The sequence below is a fragment of the Myotis yumanensis genome, unplaced genomic scaffold, assembly GCF_028538775.1.
Source record: "Myotis yumanensis isolate MYYU_CA2020_CCGP unplaced genomic scaffold, mMyoYum1.0.hap1 SCAF_3, whole genome shotgun sequence".
NCBI classification, from domain to species: Eukaryota; Metazoa; Chordata; class Mammalia; order Chiroptera; family Vespertilionidae; genus Myotis; species Myotis yumanensis.
The window spans coordinates 8,058,359-8,066,413 of NW_027223754.1; the positions used below are offsets into that span (position 1 = coordinate 8,058,359).

The 8,055-nt window shown below is 44.1% G+C and overlaps 1 pseudogene; it reads right to left on the minus strand.

Moving 5' to 3' along the window:
* Positions 1-5,141: 5,141 nt before the first annotated feature.
* On the minus strand, positions 5,142-7,836 carry LOC139005839 (large ribosomal subunit protein eL15-like; annotated as a pseudogene).
* Between the last annotated feature and the right edge of the window lie 219 nt (positions 7,837-8,055).

Here is an 8,055-nt window from a genome sequence, read left to right on the forward strand (position 1 = left end):
GGAAGGAGGGGAGTTATGGGGGGGAAAAAAGAGGAACAAATGTAATAATCTGAACAATAAAGATTTAATTAAAAAAAAAGTAAAGCAGACCAAAGAATAATCCCAAACTCCCCTATACACTCATTTTGATGCACCAGCATATTAAAAATGCACCTGGAAAGCTGATGAATATTTTGCTGAAACCCTCCCCTAAGATTCTTGCCCACAGAAGAGAGGTAAGACCCTCAGGACAAAAAACACCAGTGTGGGCTTATTTTAGAGCACGCCCATGCCTCTTCTTGGGCATGAACTTTTTACTTCCTCCTAAACTCTGAGGGTCCCCATGAGACTTGCAACCAGGGAGCAGCGGGCAGCAGCAGCTCATCCTGTGCTTACTCCCTGGCCCTGTCTCCAGTGAGCTAACAGCAGCCCCACCTGGGCTCACTTCTGTCCTATACGGTTTCTAGGGAGCCAGAGCAGAGCACCACCTAGGCTCTCCCCTGTTGCTTCTTCTACCCTAAGTCTTTCCTTTATTTCACTGTCCCCGAGTTTATTAAATGTTCTCTCAAAATCACCTGGACTCGTTTTGTGAAATCTTTCCTGTAAGACGTCAAGAACCCACACACCACATGCCAGCCTGAGGCAGACCCACTCCGGACAGGTCCCCATCGGGTAACAAAAAGTCCGAGGCTATGAAACAAGGTTAATATTAGAGATTGAGACTTCCATCTCTGCCAGATGCTTTAATTGTCAGAAAGGATACAGATTTGGATATCCCACCACTAAAATAAAACAACATTATATGTGGAGTCTTACTCAAATTTATCCTAGGCTATTCCATTAGGCAAGGATTCATCAAGATACTCTAATGCCTTGGACAGGTTATCAATTAGTCTCAATTTGGCATTGAATTAAATCAACATCAATTACCCTTAATTTGAAAATAATAATTTTCAAAGTACTGTTTTTTTTTATTATGAACATGTCTAAAACAAAATACACAGGAAGGCAGAGAGTAATTCTACTTAAATCAGTATTTTTTTTCACGTAAGAAACAGAGCACTGAACAATGAAGCGTTTATGATCCCATCCCTAATATTTAGACAAGAAATTATCTTATAATCTTAAAGGAAGGTCAAGGTCACCACTGTTCCCCATGCAAGTCCAGCCATCCTAAATTGGATGACAGAAAAACAAACATTACTCCAAACTCCACATTCCTCTCTAGGTGAAGAAATGGCCTTGGGTCAAAAAAAAAAAAAGAACTACTAAAAGAATCTACCATTCTTAAACACGGCTCTCCCTCCCATTTATTTCTCATAACAATAGAAAGAAGTAAAAATCAAGAATCAAAAACAGAGCTCAGAAGATAGAAGCCAAGTGTCTATTTTTTTCACAATCTGCCCACACCTTAAATAAACATGAAACATTACAACTAGAGTTAGTCAGATACTACAGGAAGCAGAAAGACTAAAACAAAAACCTCAAATATCCGGCCCTCACCTTTCTTCTACATGAAATCTACTTTGCTTCCTGCCTATATTTCCTCACAAGAAGTTGAAATCAGATATGATGTTATATGACCAGGTCCATACTATCTTTATAAAAATTAAATATTTTTCTTATAAGCACTAACCCACATATCAGAAAAATTATGGCCCTAGCCAGTTTGGCTCAGTGGCTAGACTCTAGCCACTAGAGCATCGGCCCGAGGACTGAAGGTTTCAGGGTTCGATTCTAGTCAAGGGTGCATGCCTGGGTTGCGGGCTCAATCCCCAGTAAGGAGAGTGCAGGAGGCGGCCGATCAATGATTCTCTGTCATCATTGATGTTTCTATCTCTCTTTCCCTCTCCCTTCCTCTCTGAAATCAATAAAAATATATTTTAAAAAAGAAAAATTATGTTTTATCAGAGGGGACAAAACCTAGAAATTGTTTGTACCTATATACAAGCAAGAAGACATTATATAAGGTTCAATGTGAGTGTATATTCCTTTAGACTTTAAAAAAAAAAAAGGCCTGTGTGTGCGAATAATTATGGTGGGGTTGGGTCAGAGTATTTATAAAGTTCTTTGGAATCTAACATCTTTCTTGTCCAAAGTAACAACCTCAGGAGAAAACAAAAGAATCCTGGTGAGCAGAACATCAGCAGCAGAGTGTGCCTTTCCTCTCAGGCACAGGCAGGAAGCAAGTGAAAGGGGCCAGATCCCCATGACCTTCCCAATGCACCTGCTTTACTTCCCAGCCTTGACCCCCATGGCCATCAGTCCAACTCTCCTTTTAACCGGCATGCCTCGTTGACCTGGCCTTTCCGATCACTCGCCGCAGTACTGTTACTATGGTTACCTACGCATCTTCGGGTGGCTCTGGAGTTTAAGAACTACGTTCACTGCTTTAGTTTGAATTGCCTTACCAAACTGTCATGTGGGGAGGAAAGGTACAACCATCCTCATTTTACAGATGAGGAATCAGACTCAAAGAGGTACACGACCCTGTATGAGAGTCAAGAGTTAATACATAGCAGAGCTAGGCCTCAAGCCACCATTTCATCTTTCTCCTCAATGGGACTTTTTTTTGAAAAAGTAAGTTAGGGTCACCTCTTACCTGCTCAATCTCCCATCCACCACGCACTCTTCAAACCCATTTCGCTCCAACATTCCCCTCACTCCTGAATTGGAATGGTTTGTTCTGGGGCCTGTGGTGAGGATGGTAGTTTCCCATGAATTATGTATATTAAGGATGACATACTATATATATAGTGTCCCCCCAAAAATGTATACACACACTTTGAATAATTATAAAGGCACGTTTCATTTTCAAAACTGAGCTATCGGCTGTTGAAGTGTGTGTACATTTTGGGGGGACACCCTGTAACAAGGGTCTCCGTCCATCACTGCAGCTGGGGGCTTCCCCACTTCCCCTGACACACAGGCATTCCTCCAGGGTTGTAACACTAACAATTACGAGTCCAAAGATCATACAATAGGGATCCCAGGCCCAACTAAAGCCAAGTACAAAACTGCAAGGGCAGTCGTTCAAGGACGCTGCCTGGGTTTCCAGGGGGAAATATCTGACTTGCAGACTCCGCTAGAGCCTTCTCATTTCCCACCAGGTGTCTGTGGGGAAAAAAGAAAAAAAAAAATCCACCACTCCCATCAAGGCCAGGATGCCAGCCTATCTCGCCCCTGGGAGGGATTTCTGACAACTTCAAGGCAAGCGCGAGCCACCGGGTGCGGGGCCTGCCCGAGGTGCGGCGCCACGGCCCCTCGCCGGGTTCAGAAAAGCAAAAACTGGGCACCCTAGAAACTCAACAGCCACATGCCGGCTGCAGACCGGCTACTTTTTGAGACGGAAAACAAAAACAAGCTACTCCCGAGAGCTTCCCTAGCGGCCCACAAACCCCTCCCACCTTGAGCTTTTCCAAGATTCGCTGAGCCACAATTACCCAAGACACTCGCGGTAGGAAGTGCAGTTAAGCCGATGGCAGTACGATGCATCCTGGGACTTGTAGTCCGCGTTCAGAATGCGCAGGCGCAGCGGTGAAGGCGTGGAGCACCTGGGAGCAGAGCCCCACGGGGATTGTAGTTTCTCACAATTTACATATTCTGTTTTAAGGATGTCAGAAGTCAGGTGGTGCATTTAGGAGATTTTTCATTTCAGACAGCAAGGGTGCTCTCAGTGCATCCCTGTCGGACAGGGAGACTCGGTTTGAGACCGGTGTGTGTACACACAGCCTTCATTCGACTAGATCTGAGATGGACTGAGGTAGCCCCCAAGTGGAGAGTGGGCAAAGGACAAGCCACACAGTCTACTTGTCAACAGGACTATGGAACCGTGAGAAAATACTGTAGAATGAAGGAAAGGAACTCTTCCAAAGACTCAGAAAAAGAACAGATGTCAGTATCATTCACCTCATGCATCAGAAGAATGTTTTTGAGAAATTTTGACCTCTTCAGGAAAGATACCAAAAAATTATGTATATGACGAGCAGGCTAATGAACGTATAGCACAGTCTGGAAGAATATGCAGTAAATGTTAAGATTAATTTCCTTTGAATGAGAGGTTACTTTGTTTCACCCTTTTATGTATTTTCTGGAATGTTTACAAGGGCTAAGTAGTCTTTTGGGGGATAAAATACTTCGAATGTGAAGAAAAGTATAAAGAGCAATTTAACACCCTGGAATCTACCACAAAGCTTCATCGTGTTTAGTTTAGGTCTTTCCTTTCGTTTTCCTTCCTCCTTTCTCCCTCCCCTCCTTCTTTCTTTCCTGCATTAAAAGAAAAATAATTACAGGGGGGCGGGGGATCCCTTTATAAATATATAGTCCTTTTTCTTCTGCAGAGAACTATACTTATCTATCTACCTACGTGTGTGTGTATATATATATATATACTTTCTGCAGAATATTTATATATATGTCTGTGTATATCTACATACATATGTGTACATATTGTGTTTTTCAAATAATGATGTTATATGTACTGTACATATCATTCTACAATTTGCTTTTCTCACTGCTCTGCAACCTGTTTTTTAGATTTATCAGAAAACACAATACATGTAGTTCTAAATCATTCATTTTAACTTCTATATACTATTGCGTTGTATGACAATGGCAGTGTAATAATCTAACTTGATAAAGGACATTTATCCCATTGCAAGTATTTTACTCTTACAAAGAATATTATTATGACATTCTTAAACAAATGTGCAAGAATTTCTCTGGAGTATTTACGTGTGAGTGAAATTGCCAGGTCTTGGCAGTATACCTATTTTCAGCTTCACCAGATGCTGCCAATTGCTCTACAACGTGGTCGAACCTCTTTCAACTCTACCAAAATCCCAGCAATAAAACAATTTATAAGTTTCGACTCGCTCGCTCTTCTGAGGAGCAGGATGAAGTCTTGTGCCATCCCACCCTGAACATGATCATCGCTTTGCCCAGTGTCTCCATGCTGGAGATACTTCCCGCCCATTAGTCAGCAGCCACTGCAGTGATCAGATCCACTGTCACGTTATCTTAGAGGTTGTGTTCAAGTGACTCTTATTTTACTTAATAATGGCCCCCAAGAGCAAGAGTCATGATGCTGGCAATCCAGATGTACCAAAGAGAAGCTGTTGTAAACTGTGTCTTAGGTAAGAATTTTACAAGCATTCTTTATATCAGCGGTAACGGTGGAGCTGGAGAGTATGGCGCCTTCTCCAAGCTGCCCTGGCGAGACCCACCAATAGTGGTGGAACTGGGGGCCCTTCCTAAGGCCACGGCTCTTGCATCTCCCTGTGCTTGTGGACTGGCTTGGTGATCCACTGGGTGTCAGGATTTCTTCTGATAGCCATATGGAATGGCTCAATGAGGAAAACCTCAAAGAATTTGTAGGTGGAATCTTCACCAACCCAGGAAGAATTCAGAACTCTCACAGCCCCACAGTGGCATCCAGCTTGCTCCTCGGCAACAGACTGAAGACTCTGAGCAAACTTTAGCTGGTTAACACCATGATGGACAGGCTTGCCTTAGGCACAGGGCGTCTGCGGCCACCACCAATCCGATATATGACATAACCTTGCTGGGCCTTGTATCCCAGCTTGGGTGCTTTGTTGGGCCAGGTGGGGGGAGGCTGTGGAGCGCAGAGAGCTGGCGGCACTGCCAGCAGCGCACCCTGAGAAGGAAGCCGTGACATCGGACTGCTGCTTCCTCCATCGCTCCTGGATGTACTATGAGTGCCCACCTGGGTTTACCTGGTGGCTGCGCCAGGCGGGAAGGAAGAGCCAGGGGACCTTTTCTTTTCAGTTTATAATGTAAAGACCAGATGATGCTCATTTTGGGGGTGGGTGAGGAGGACCTGAGGGTACATTATTGTATTTTGTCTAGATTTATATGTACTTGAAATTCTTCATAATAAAAACTATACACTATCCTCCCCTACGCTCCCTCCCCCAGCTGTCTGCCTGCTCTTTCTCTATGAGTCTGTCTCTATTTTGCTTGGTAGTTCAGTTTGTTCATTAGATTCCACAGATGGGAATGTTGGGGGTGAGTGGAGGGATTGAAAAAAAAAAAGGAAAAAACTCATGGACAAAAGTGTGGTGACTGAGGAGGGAGAGGGGTGGGTGGAGGTGGAAGAGGGTATGGGGGGATAAATGATGATAGAAAAAAGAAAATAATAAAAAATATAAACTAAAAGAAATTTAAAATAACAATAAAAAACAGTAATAACCAGGAATGTTTCCCCCTCTTATGAATCTCCCTATTGCTAAGATCTTACATGTAGGTCTTTAATCCACTGTGAGTTGATTTTGTCAATGGATTCAATTTCTGGTAAGTATTTTCACATTGCTAAATCGTTCCTCCCCTTTGCCATTCAATTTCTGTGGTTGCCACTTTAACCTCCACAGTCCATCTTTTTTTCTAAATTTTCTTCTCTTCTCGTAAGATTCATCTTTGCCTAAAACAGGGCCCACCTCTCTCTGCTTTGCCCCCCACATCTCCTACCATCCCAGACAGGCACGGCCGCTGGTGCTCCCTGCCCCCTCTGCAGCCAGCATGCGTCACTGGGAACAACTTCACAAGCAATATTCTGAGGTGCAAACTCAGATACTAATTCTCCTGCTTTTAGTCATTCACACGCTTTCAGTCACAGAAATGCTGAGTCAAACACCGTCTAATTACTGACCTAGATAATATCCCTAGATTTTTAAAGATAATATAAAGTTTATTTTAGGAACAACTGTGACTCATCACAGAAGCTAATGAACTTGGGAATTCCAGAAAATTACTCAAGCATATAAAGCCAGTTTCCAAGATTTCATTTTCTTAGTTCAAGGTCACAAAAATTGGAACATGGTGGGAAATGACATCCATCCCTCATTTGCCTGATGTCTAAATAATTAAGAGCTCTAAATCAAGCTAACAAATTGTTAACTGAAAAAGTGTTCCCTTGCCCTAACTGGTTTGGCTCAGTGGCTAGAGAGTCGGCCTTCAGACTGAAGGGTCCCGGGTTTGATTCTGGTCAAGGGCACATGCCTAGGTTGCAGGCTTGGTCCCCAGTGTCGGGCGTGCAGGAGGCAGCCAATCAATGATTCTCTCTCATCATTGATGTTTTTAGCTCTCTTTCTCTCCCTCTCCCTTCCTTTCTGAAATCAATAAAAGTATATTTTAGAAAGAAAAAAGAAAGGAAGGAAGGAAGGAAGGAAGGAAGGAAGGAAGGAAGGAAGGAAGGAAGGAAGGAAGGAAGAAACTGGATTCCAAACTTCTCTCATGCCTGACCTCTCTATCTTGGTTTGGTTTTTTGTTTTGTTTTTTGTTTGTTTGTTTGTTTGTTGTTGTTTTTTAAGTGCTCTCTTCTCCTAACTTCCCAAAGGCTGTGGTTGAATTTAGAATTCTCAGACTCCTTGGTACAATAACGTGGTGACAGAGGGAAAGCTGGCCCCCAACCCTGGGCAACACCCTTCCCTTTACTCTGTTCCTCACTTGAGGAGCCTCCCATCCCCTTGTGTGGACCCCAAAGCCCTATGCACACTCCAGCCACACACCTCCCCCCGCTTCACACTGCAGCACCTGTGTACCCTTTGAGCAAGCACAGCCCGCCCTTTGAAGATGGACCCCAGGGAGACGCCATGCAGGCTCAGGGCCACGTGGACAGGGCCCTGCGAACCCAGAGTTGGTCTAGAACAGAGGAAGCAAGGTCCAGGCAGGAAGGGGTACAATCAGGGGAAGACCAGAGAGGTGCTCTCTGAAGCACAGGGTACAGGCAGGGGTCCTCTTGCCCAAGTCAACTGCTCAACCCTCTCAGCCCACCTTCACTTCAGCCTCAGCCACAGTGGACAGTTCCGGGGAAATGTAGTTTCCTTGTGCTGCCAGCATCCTATCCTACCTCAAACTCAAGCTCTGCCCCAGAGCATCTCCAACATTGTAGGATTCCTACCACCACCATAGCCATCACCCTACACACACACACACACACACACACACAAATGCAGCCCAAAAACCTCAACTCATACAGGACAGGAGCAGGCAGGCAAATGCTCAAGCCTACCATTGTTTCACATAGACAATTCTGGAAAGCTTTTAAGATCCTGGTAG